Source organism: Eupeodes corollae, chromosome 3, assembly GCF_945859685.1.
Source record: "Eupeodes corollae chromosome 3, idEupCoro1.1, whole genome shotgun sequence".
Taxonomy (NCBI): domain Eukaryota; kingdom Metazoa; phylum Arthropoda; class Insecta; order Diptera; family Syrphidae; genus Eupeodes; species Eupeodes corollae.
The window spans coordinates 79,009,909-79,022,116 of NC_079149.1; the positions used below are offsets into that span (position 1 = coordinate 79,009,909).

The 12,208-nt window shown below is 31.3% G+C and overlaps 1 protein-coding gene across 1 annotated transcript in view; it reads left to right on the top strand.

Moving 5' to 3' along the window:
- Window positions 1-4,666: 4,666 nt before the first annotated feature.
- Window positions 4,667-12,208, top strand: part of LOC129949293 (uncharacterized) — a 54,225-nt gene continuing 46,683 nt past the window's right edge. Inside the window, exon 1 of the mRNA XM_056060663.1 lies at window positions 4,667-4,816. The gene's annotated coding sequence lies outside the window, so the exon portion shown is untranslated. The remainder of the gene's footprint in view (window positions 4,817-12,208) is intronic.

The window sequence follows — 12,208 nt, forward strand, 5'->3', positions numbered from 1 at the left end:
CAAGATACACCCGAGAAACCGTATGTTTCTCTTCACTGCCGCTAGATTTATTTTATAAACTATAAGAATTACGAACAAAATTACCAAAGCTTTTTTTATAAAATTTAATGAGCTTTTATTTCCTGGAACAAAATTTTTTGATACCACAAATATTTTTTGAGATAACCGTGAAAAGCTGAAACAATCTCTATGTTTCTCTTAACTGCCGCTAGAGCTCACGTTAGATTCTTGGGACTTTTTTTTGAAGCATGACCAGACATCTCTTAGTAAGTGTGCCAAGTTTCAAAACTGTTGGATTTTTTTGAGGTGAAGGCAACTTTGTTCGTTCATTGACTGGGCTTATATCAGCGCCAACGCAATTTGTCGAACTCACAAATAAATCGTTTTAATATAAAACTTGAGTTCTGCATTACGGATAGCCTAGGAGCAAGGTTTTTTGCTTTATACATAACATTTTTTCTTCAATAGTATCGAGTTTTCCAATAAGTAGTTGACAACTTATCTTTTAAATATAACACCGTTTTGAGATATTTTGAAAACTTTTTTGACTTTCGCTGACCAATTTTGTAGTTTTCCCTGGTCAAATGTTAAAAAAATATAAAAACGGTCACTCTTTGAAAAACATTTTTAATACTTTGTGGTGAATTAAAGGCAACTTATGTTGAATAGGTTAAGTATACGTACTTCCTAACCTAATGCTACTAGATTTTTACCAATTATAAACATTTTATAACCTGCTTACAACCAATGTTACCTTATAATAAAAATAAAAACGATATACATATTTATGTATGTTATGTCTTATTTTAAAATTGTATTCATTTTAGAGTTAATAATAATTTTATTGAGCATCTACCGTTTGATAGAGTTAATAATAATTTTATTGAGCATCTACCGTTTGATATAAATTTCCATATTTGTTTCGTTAATATCATAATCATCACTGGTTTATAAAATCTTATATCTTATTGTGTAAGTTGATTGATTTTGAAATAAATAAAATAAATAAACATATGAGTAGCCCACGTTTTGTCAAAGGCTCTTCAATTTAAAGATTCTCAATCTCCTACAGCACATCATTTTTGTTTAATTCATTATAAGAAAGTCAGAAATCATCCCGTTTTAACGTTTTGGTCAACATCGTTTTGAAAGAATTATTCCACCAATCAGGATTAACAATGTCTTAAGATACACTTGAGGATTATCATTACTTTAAATACGGCAGTTTCCATTCAACAAAAAATGAGCTTTATCCCTAAATAAAATTGGGATCAAGCATCTTTTTTTTTGGGCTCAATTTGAAAAATTTGAACGCGTTGTTCATGCGTCAGTCTATTAAAGTTGAAATGCCAAACCAAACAAAATAAATCACTTAATAGCTATTAAAATCCAATTAAAACGTATTACTAACATAAACTAGGTAGTTAGTAAATTTTACCAAAAGTACACACATTTTTCCAAGGGAACCAAACCAACCATCAATCAAAGCCTGTAAAGACGATCAGTCCATTCTGAGAATATGGAAAGATTACTTCTCCAAATTATCTAACGGCGATGACTCTATCTGTAGGAAAGAGCTTTACAGAGCAATGTCTAGTTTTCTAGTTTTGCCATTCCTGTCTAACTTGTCCGTTTGTACAGAATGATGATGAAAAATGCGCGCTGCTCTATCAAGATCGGGAAAGATTTCACCGATGCGTTTGATATCAAAAAAGAGTTTCGGCATGGCGATGCACTTCTTCAACATAGTTCTGGAAATAATTGTGCAAAACTATACCTTTAACACTGGAGGCACAATTTTCCAAAGGTCTACCCAATTACTCGGACAAGCTGATCATATTGACATAATTGGAAGATCAAAGCGAGCATTGCGATGGAATCAGAAAAGATGTGATTAATGGTGAATTAGGTCAAGACCAAAAATATGCTGTCATCAAAAAAGGACATTAAAACGACGAACGTCTTGGACAAAACGTCAACATAGACGGTAATTAAAGATTTGTATCTACTTAGGCTCCGCTATAAATTTGGACAACGATTCAAAGGTGAAGTCAAACGGGGAATAGCTATTGCAAATCGCTGCTCCTTTGGACTTAGAAGGCAATAGTGTAGTAAAGTCCTCTCCTCGAGCTTCTAAAGTCACCATCTATAAGAAGATCATCATCGTTGTTCTCATTTATGGCCCTGAGGCTTCAGCCCTGTCAAAGCAAGGTGAGAGCGTCTTAGGATGCTTCGAGAGAAAAATTATTCGGGTAATTTTGGGTCCCGTCTGCATCGATGGAGAGTGAAGGAGAAGATATAACCACGGACTGTTCGGGCTGTACAGCGACACTGACTTAGTTTACAGAATTAGAGTCCACCGATGAAGATGACTGGTTCATGTAAAGCGAAAGGTCTTGGTATCCAATCCAAAAGGGACGGCACAGTAGTGGAAGACTGCCACTCAGGTGTAAGTAAGCGCTATAATGGAATTTATATACATACATACACTTCGTGTCTCATCAATAGGGACAAGCTTTTTTCGTTTATAATTTAACGATATCTTTTAAACCCTTTAGTTTTTTGTAAAACCCTAAATTTGGAATGAATGAGGTATATATTAAGTTTACATTGCAAAAGAAAATTTCGATTAAGATGATATTAACCATAGAAAATATTAACAATTTTTTTTTTTTGTTTTAACAATATCATAACCTACGGTTTTTATTCGTTTTAGAATATATACAATTTTGCTGCAGGAATAATAAATGGAACAACATCATCACCTACTACGGTTCTTATTCTTTTTAATTTAGTTTTAGTCGATCGACCATAAGACTCCAATGACCCCTTAATACAACTTTTAGCAGATCAAACTGTGTTGCTCATAGTCCTCTTAATCAATAATTGAAATATTCAATAAATATTATTTTCTTGTTTCATCAAATTACAATTTTAAGATTTTCGAATTTAAAACCATGTTTTATTCATGACCATTGTTATCCATGAAGGAAGATTTATGTTTTATATTAATTCATTGTTCATATTAAATATTAAATAAGAGACTTAAAATATTCAATAAACAAATGTTTTCTAATTATAAAGAACCTGACCTTTTCAATGAGAGCTATGACCTGTCAAATTCCAATGATTGGAATTTATTAATACCTCTAATTCAATAACGTAAATTTACTGATTGCTATAAAAGCTCATCAGTAAAAAATGTCAGAATCCAGCGGTTTTGATTTTTACTGATGGGTTTTACTAAGGCGCCAGTTATAGAGATCGAACACAGGAATTTTTTCCACAGGTCGTTTATAGATATCATTCAAAATGTCTGTCATTGAAAAATGTTTCCTGATTGAAAGCCACTGAAAAACTTTTACTGACCAAAATCTGTCATTGGAATTGTGTGAAATTGGAACACAAATCAGTGGAACGATTCGTTTCACTTTGGAACATAAAAGTATCAGCTGTTCAGGAAAATGAATTTCCTTCCGGAAAATAGAAAAAAAACATTTTGTAAAGAAAAATAAATGCGCAATTGCACTTTTTTTCTCAAAAAAATTCTTTATGTGATTTCCGATCGATCGGTATATAATTTTCATTTCTAATCAAAGGGAAACACCTTCAAATATCGATTCAAAAATGCTTCCGGAATGATTTTAATGATAGCCCCTTATTGCTATCATTGGAATTCATCGTTGGAAACAAACATAGGAATTTTTACCACAGGTCGTTAATAGCTATCATTAAAAATGTCTGTCATTGAAAAAAAATGTTCTGATTGAAATCCACCGAAAAATGTTTATTGACAGAAATCTGTCATTGGAATTGTGTGAAATTAGAACACAAATCAGTGGAACGATTCGTTTCACTTTGGAACATAAAAGAATCAGCTGTTCAGGAAAATGAATTTCCTTCCGGAATATAGGAAAATACATTTTTAGAAAAAAATAAACATGCAGCAAAACTTTTTTTTCTGAAAAAAAATCGATCGATCGGTATATAATTTTCATTTCTAACCAATTGTAACATTCATTGAGACCTTTCAAATGATAATTATGTGTAACATCGATGGTACGGTCTCCATACAAGTATGCTCGTATTCATCTAGCTTCTAATCGCTTTTAAATCTAGAAACAAATTTTGTAATAAGGAAAATATTTTTTTTTTATTTTTTGGCTTTTAATAGGATAATTCTGTTATAAATTATGCTGGAAGTAAAGCAACAAAAGAATTGCACTTCATCTTAAAGATTTCAACTGAATAACTTTCTTCTCATTCATCTTTAAGATCGTCCATTTATATTTATGGCACAACGAATCTGTTTGCAATTTTTCAAAAAAAGTATTTTGTCTTGCTTTATTATTTATTTTATATTTAATATTCTATTTTCTATAAATAAACAATCATCAAGAAATGTAGACTTTTAGTATTTCAAAGTTCCCTCAGAATGGGACAACATCACAAAAATTAAATCGAAAATGACATTAAACATGCCATCACATCATGTTTTTTCTCAAAAATTTCCCAGTATTTTCCTTTTCTTCCTAAAAAAACAACCCATATCTAGAGTAATGTCAATTTCCTTAGCGCTTCGCCATCATCAACCGCACCGCGCCACTAGCCAAGCCAAAGCCACATTTCCGTAAAGTATAGCAATCGCTTACCCGCATACCTGTACTGTAACTGTAACTCAAAATAAAGAAAGACAAAAAGTGCGAGCAAATAATATGGTGATGTAAAGTTCATATAATTGGTATAATTTGTAATGAAAGTGTTAACATTTGATCAATTGTAATTTCTTTGTGCATAAACTCGAGCATCTCTGCTGGTTGGTAAAGATAAATATTATTTCCTAGTTATATAAGTAGATGTGTGTATGTATGTACGTAGTAATGTGATTATGTTCTGTTTCTTTTTGAAAGTTCTGTTTCTTTTTGGTTTATTTTGTATTATATTTGAACAAAGAGTGTTCGATTTTTCATTGAGGGTGAGATTACATTATGTTTAAGTGGCTACAATTAAGCACTATTCACATGACCACGAAAAACGAATTACGAATACTCGTCGATTTTGACATTTCTTTCACAGGAGTGTTTTTAATTCGTCGCGAATGAAGCCACAGCCGAACACCATTCACCACCGAAACCAAAACAAGAATGATTTTTTAGGTTAAGTACAAGCGATTATTTTATTCGTTGCGAGTGTGGTTAATGTGGAACGCGAATAAAGTTTGACAGTTCGTATCAACTTCAAGTTTTTTCGCGACGAATACATTTGTTTTCTTAAATTTATTAATAAATACATATATCATGAAAAGTAAAAGTATGCATCATAAATCAAATAGAAACTATATTGCTATCGTTTTGTTAAATTAATGGAAATATTTCTTCAAACGTATACAAACTCACATTTTGTAATTCATGTGTCGTTCTTTGGTAGCGCTCATGTGAATACTGCTTTATGGTGAACTTTCACACGTGGTACTTTGTGTGAATTTGTTATATTTTTCAATATCCCAAAGTCACCGGCAAAGGATAGTGCTACAAGTTAATTACGAAGTTTATTTTTCGGTGCCGTCAAAAAAGCCTAGTGAAAGGAAACCAATTTTTGGGAGTTGGTCTTCACTTAAAGAACGTAAAATTAAGCCAAACTTTGTTATATTTATTTCACTTTCATAAGTTTAGACACAGCATTACAACGCTTAAGCAGTGATGTACCTATGGGGGTCATCGTTTTTAAATGCAAAAGACACTGCATACCCCCAATGAATGAATAAATTAATAATGTTGTAATAATTGGACAACAACATAAAAGCGTAAAGTATTGTTTTTTCTAAAAATATTGCGCAAATTTTTAAAATATTTAGGGAAATGTCAAAGCCATTTTTAGCAATTTTCTAAGCTTAAAAGTTGATATGTCTAATTTTAAAAAAACTTTTACATCTTACCATCTCTTCATAATTTGCTAAAATCACGGAAAGGCTACTTTAAGTTTTACCAATTTAATAAATCCATATGATATCTGTACTATTATTCTTATAGGAGCAGTGAGTGGAATCGTCCAGTCAAAAGTTGGTAACTCCAATTAATAGGTCGGTTTGTTTATTTTCACGAACTGCCACTTTTTAGACATGTTTGGATACTCGTTTTTTACAGGTTACTAGCTAGTAAAACTAAAGGAGGGATTTAAAATTTTGGACAAAAACACTTTATTGGCGTTTTTCTTTTTTAGTTCAGAGCTGAGCTCTGAGCAGAGTAGAGTAGAGTAGAGTTCTGAGCAGAGTATGTTCTGAACTTGAGCACTAAACTGTCATGATTTTAAATATCGTCTGTTTGAAGGCGTTCAAAATTTTCTTTACTCAAATTAATTATTAAAACCGTCATAGAGTTGGACCATTTGACTCCTGAAATAAATTTGATTCATAAAAATGCTATATGCAATAATTTTTTTTAAATTATCTTTCCTTCTACACCAAAGCGACTAGCCTCTTCCGCTATTTTTATTGTTTTGACGATAATTTTTTTAATTTCCCGGCTTTCAAATATCAAATTGTTTGTGTTCAACATTTTACTCCGTTTACTCTGTTATTTTCGTGCTCTGAACATGTTCAGAACTAAAAAAGAAACACGAATTCGAAGCTCTGAACGATCAGAGCTCAAAAAGAAACACAATTATTCTTTTGACAGTTCGAGCTTTAAAAAAGAAAAACGCCTTATATGAACATATAAATCCTCGGTAGACATCTTGGTTTGCCTACAACTAAACCGGAAATCAGCCTCATAAACTTTTTCATAGTATGCGTGTAATTTCTCCTCTAATTTAAATTTTATATTATTAAAAAACTCAGTAAGTGTTTCTATGTATGCGTACATTACAAATACAACAATGTAATCAAATAGGTTTTGGAGGGTGATACGTACGAAGAATTTATATCTTCATATCGGGTGTTTTTGATTTTGGACTTCCTTAGTGAATTGCTAAATATTTAGAAAATTGCTAACAAGTTAATTGTTCCTTAACAATAGGTTGTTTAAAATTTTGAGTCAATGACTAAAGCATTCCGTAAACCCAAGGTACTGCAAGTTAAAAACTGAATCATTCTTTGGGTAAACCACAGCATTTGTACTTATAGGAACTATATGGCAAGTTTTGCATTCGTGCAAATTTTCGAACTCGAGATGGTGTCTACCATCGTAATATCATGTTTGATTAAAATCTCGAGTCGAAAAAAGTGGGTCCCGCGATTCGGTTCGATCGGTTTTGTCTGCCTGTCCACGCTGCTACAGACTAAACCATTGGGTCGATTGAGTTCAAACTTGGAAGATCAAAACTAACAGTGGCCCCAATACATTTTTTTGGTCAAAAAACGAAAATTCGAATTTTCTCAAAAACATACCGATAGATTTTTTTTTAATTTTCTCTAAAATTTTATTTTGTAAATTCGTTTATTTTAATAAGAAAAACATATTTTTGTATTTGGAAAAGTACCGCTCATAGAACCGTTATTTTGTTTTTTTTTTAATTTTCTCAGCAAGTTATCAACTGATTTCAATATTTTTTTTGATGAATAAGCTCTTATATTGCCTTAACAATATTTGATTATTAAGTGAAAAAAAATTGGAAAATCAAAGGTTTTTCGATTTATAAAACGGCATTTAAATTTTTGATGACAAACTTAGCTTGGAGTGGCTGTCCAGATATCATTGACACACGTAGACCTCAAGGGTCCATTGTGAAACTTATTTTTCAGGTAAAATTTTGGATCTTAAAATAGTTTTTTTTAAATTATTTTAACTGCATTAAATGTAACCCCCTCCCATCTCACCAGATCAAATCCCGAAAGATCGCATTATTTTGACAAAATTTTAATAACATTCTTGTCTTTTATCGAAACTAATGACATATTTATGTATTTTTATAACGACAACTATTGTTAATACCAACGATGGTCGTGTAGCATCACTGCATCGGATTACCAAAATTGATATCTATGTTTAATCAACAATCTATTTAAAAGTGTCTATCAAGAAGTATTATCTTGGTACCTTTGTATATAAGATTTTAAAATATTATTTTTTAATTACCTTCGCCTCAATAAAAGAATAAATAATTATTACAATTTAAACAATCGAGCCAGAAAGAGTATATGTATTTTCTATCTGAATCACTTTTCCAACGTACACCTACATATTGTATTACTTACAGCCTCTACAACTACTGCTTACTTGTCACATCATAACTAAAATCCAAAACGCATAAGAGCCTGACTGTAAACAACACATGAATAGCAATTTCTTGTACCTGTTCGTATGTTTGTTTTTTTTTTTAACTTTAACGAACAAATTAAACTAAACGTAGTAACTCCATGTTTAAGCTGAAAACTTTTAGAAGGAATTTGATTGGATTGTAGTAAGCACCTTCTACCACCAATAACTCTCCTTCATTTTAATCATAAACATGTCTTTATCTTTCTATCTGCATAAAGCTGAGCCAATGAACTATTCCTTATTCGTTTTAGATACCTTCCTAACTACACAACCAATACGCGATCGCCTTACAATTTAAACATACATGTTCTTACTCTGTCTTATCTTCAGATAATTTATTTTCCATCCTGGTTCATCTAATATTAAAATAAAATAAAGCTATCCAAAGGAAAAAGCTTTTAACGAACTCGTTGAATATACAAACAATTATTTTCGTTAAGTACAAGTATATTTCATTTCCGGGATGAGTTGTGTCTTGGGATGAATCGTGCTGTTTTTGTGGACAAATCAAATGACATTTATATCCTTGAAAACAAACTTATTTAACAGGTATATTTTTAAATCTTATATAGGTACTTTTTTAAACAGAATCTTTGCATACAGGAGCAAGTTCGAGCGACCTAGTCGTGCATTTTATTTCTTTGAGAACCCTTAGTCGTCCAATAATTTTTGAAGTACCAAATTAAACGTGCTGTTACTCAATTCATTAAAAACAATAAGGTCTAAAAACAATAACTTAATAACACAACATCGAAATCTTATATGCTGATGCCTCATATAATTTTAAAAGTCCCTTAAATTATTTTAAAAAAAGTGTTATTGAGTATTTTTTTGTCTTTAAATAACACAACATTACGTTTATTGTACGAAAACTCCCACACGTTTGGTCAGCTGGTCCTCCCCTAGTTTTGTTCGGCAGCGGTCAGAGATCTTTTTCTTGTTTACGAACATTTTAGTGGTGCCCTCTATGAATTTGAATTTTTATTTCAATGCTTATTTGTAGAAACACGGTATTTAGTACTAATATATTTTTTTAAAAAATACTAATTTTAATATAATATAAAAAAGTAGAATGCAATATATTTCTTCCGCTGGCTGTTGGTTCTTTAAAATTTTCTACAGGAATTTAAGATATAGGTGAGTGAAAACTTAAGTTAATATTTAACAGCTCATCGAATAACACACAGGAAAATGCAAATAACAATATTCTTCTTATGCGGTTTTTCCTTGTGGAAACATTTGTTGTTTATTGGATATTATTCAGAAAACTTAAGAGATAAAAATGAAAAACATGAACAAAATTTCGTTTGACAGCACCAATTTGTACGTTTATAAGCCGACATGTATGTCAATTTTCCTTATATATTTTTCAAAAGTTTTTCATGTGAACTAGAATCCGAACTCAAGCAAATCAACAAAATGTAACCTTTTATATGCCGAAATACAAGTAGCCATAAAACGGTCTATTCATTTATATAATTTACATTTGTATAACTTAATTTTAATTTGAAAATGTAGGTGGTATTAGTGTTGTTTTGAACAGAACATATTTTGCATCACTTGAGAAGCTTAATTTTTCTCTCGGACTAAGGTTTTTATAAATACAGACTTGATAATTTTGTGTACAATATGCGTCAAGCAATTAGTAAGGGGTTCATATTAGAATCATTTTTTTTTTCAAGTTTTATGAAGTTCTCCCTAAAAACATAAAACAATCATAAATAAATATCAATTTAATAAATATTTGCTATCAATGCTTATGTTGGTTTTCTTTCTCCTTATTTCCAAATACTCAACGGCGTCAAAAACTAATCACTTTCTCTTGATGCTTTTTTGTTTAGTTTTTGGGCATTAATGCATCGTTGCAAAATTTGAGTTTGTGAAAGTTTGACTTTAAACGTTTTTGAATCATTACTGCAATGAAGCTTTAATGAATGTTCACTAATGGACAAAAATCAAATCGATAGATTTTGTTTAATTTATTGTTTAAAAATTAAAGTGCATAAATAATTCAATTCGAGAAGAAAATTAAACTAAATAAAACACGGCTAAATTAAGTGTAGTAATACAAGTACCGAAAGATCGCTATACTCACTAGATATAACTTTGGGTAAATTTAAAAACGTCAAATTGTTTGGTAGTGATTTGGCATCACTGCTTTTTTGCGATGCTGATCGTTGCACAGCTCAGCTGATTACGATGAGATGCTGATTGACAAAAAGTTTTACGTTTAAAAATATCTTTTGCTTTATGATGGATGTGATACTATTAAAAGCTCTCATCGTAATTGAATATGCAATTTCGAGAAGGGCACATGTCGGATATTTTGTCAAATGCGATTCATTTACCAATGTGACGTAAATGCTTCTCTATTAATTCTACTATAAAGGACATCGCTTGTACATACAAAAATAAAATGTATGCACTAGTTTGGAAAATAACCACTTTTTTCAATTCCTAAACATTTAAAATTTTCCATAGATGTCCCCTTTTCGAAATTGCATATTCAATTATAATTTGGAGCCACACATTTTATCTCCTTTAGAACTTTTCTCTACATTACTGCCTGCAATAAATTCACCTTCATATTTTAATCTGGTTTCTATTAATAGTTTAATTTGTGCGCTAGTAAAAAATTCGCTGAAATTCATCAAATAAATTAATTTATAAACAATTTAGAATTTGATTAAATACTTTTTACTGTCTTTTTCTTAAAATGTTTGCTTCAAATCGCGTCGGAATCATCAACTTATTGGCATCACTGGAATTGTCAACAAAGTACATATATGCTCAAATACTCAAATGATTTTCTAAAGTTACATTTTTCCCTTGAATTGAAATATTCGTGGAAACGCCGCGTGTCGCCGGTCATAAGGTTCATGGCTTTTCGAATGGGTACATAAACGAACATTGCACGACCAAAATATTGGTTCAATCAGAAACTTGTGTTTCTGAAAATAGAATTGTATGTGCTATACAAATTATGATTGACGAAAATCAATTCATTTTTGATTTACATAGCTCTATGGTTGGTGACTCCTTTTGAGACCGCATTGTTTCTAAAAGTCGCTAAAAGACTAGTAAATTGGAGTTGATTTTCTTGGTCCTGTCATTAAATTCTAAAAAGTAGTCTTCAATGGGAAGAATTGATGTTTTTTAGTTCTCCATTTGTTTTCAACCCGTGGTATGATGGTTAGTGCGATGGACTGTCATGCAAAAGGTCTTGGGTCCGATCCCTGCCTATGTCACCTATAGTTTTTTTTCACGGGTAATGCCTCTTGCGAGGAATTGACAAATTCTCCCAGAGTAATTCTTGCCATGGAAAGTGCTTTCTCAAATTTGCCGTTTGGATTCGGCTTAAAACTGTAGGTCCCTTCCATCCCTGACAACAATTATCGCAAACAGGAATGGTTGAGAGTTGTTAGTCACTAGTTCCTAGTTCTTAAACGGACTGTTGCGCCACCCAATTTATTTATTTATTTTTATTTGTTTTCAACATTTGATTTAAAGTATGTGTTGAACTTAATGTAAAAATTAATAAATCTTCACTAAAATATTTTTACTGGCTACCAACTTACTTTGTTTCACTAATACATTGTTTTTGTTTTCCGTCTTAAATTTTGCGATGTAGCGTATTCACTTGGAACTTTAGCGTTAAAGTTAGGTTATACAAACAATTATTTTGTTTGCAAACAAAAATCGTAAAAAGTCTAACAGATTAACCACACATATCAAACGACGAAAGTTGAAAAGAAAAATTGCTGCCAATATATCTTTCTTTTGTTGCCTTATGACTGAAACAGATATGCATCTTATAAAATAACACGTTTATAGAAACGGAATTGGAGAAAAGCTACGCTGAACGATGTCTCTTTTCCTGTTTTCGCTCTGCACGAATATTATGGTCTGGCACCACTAGGCAGTAAGTGGGATGTATTTTTTGATAGTGCACA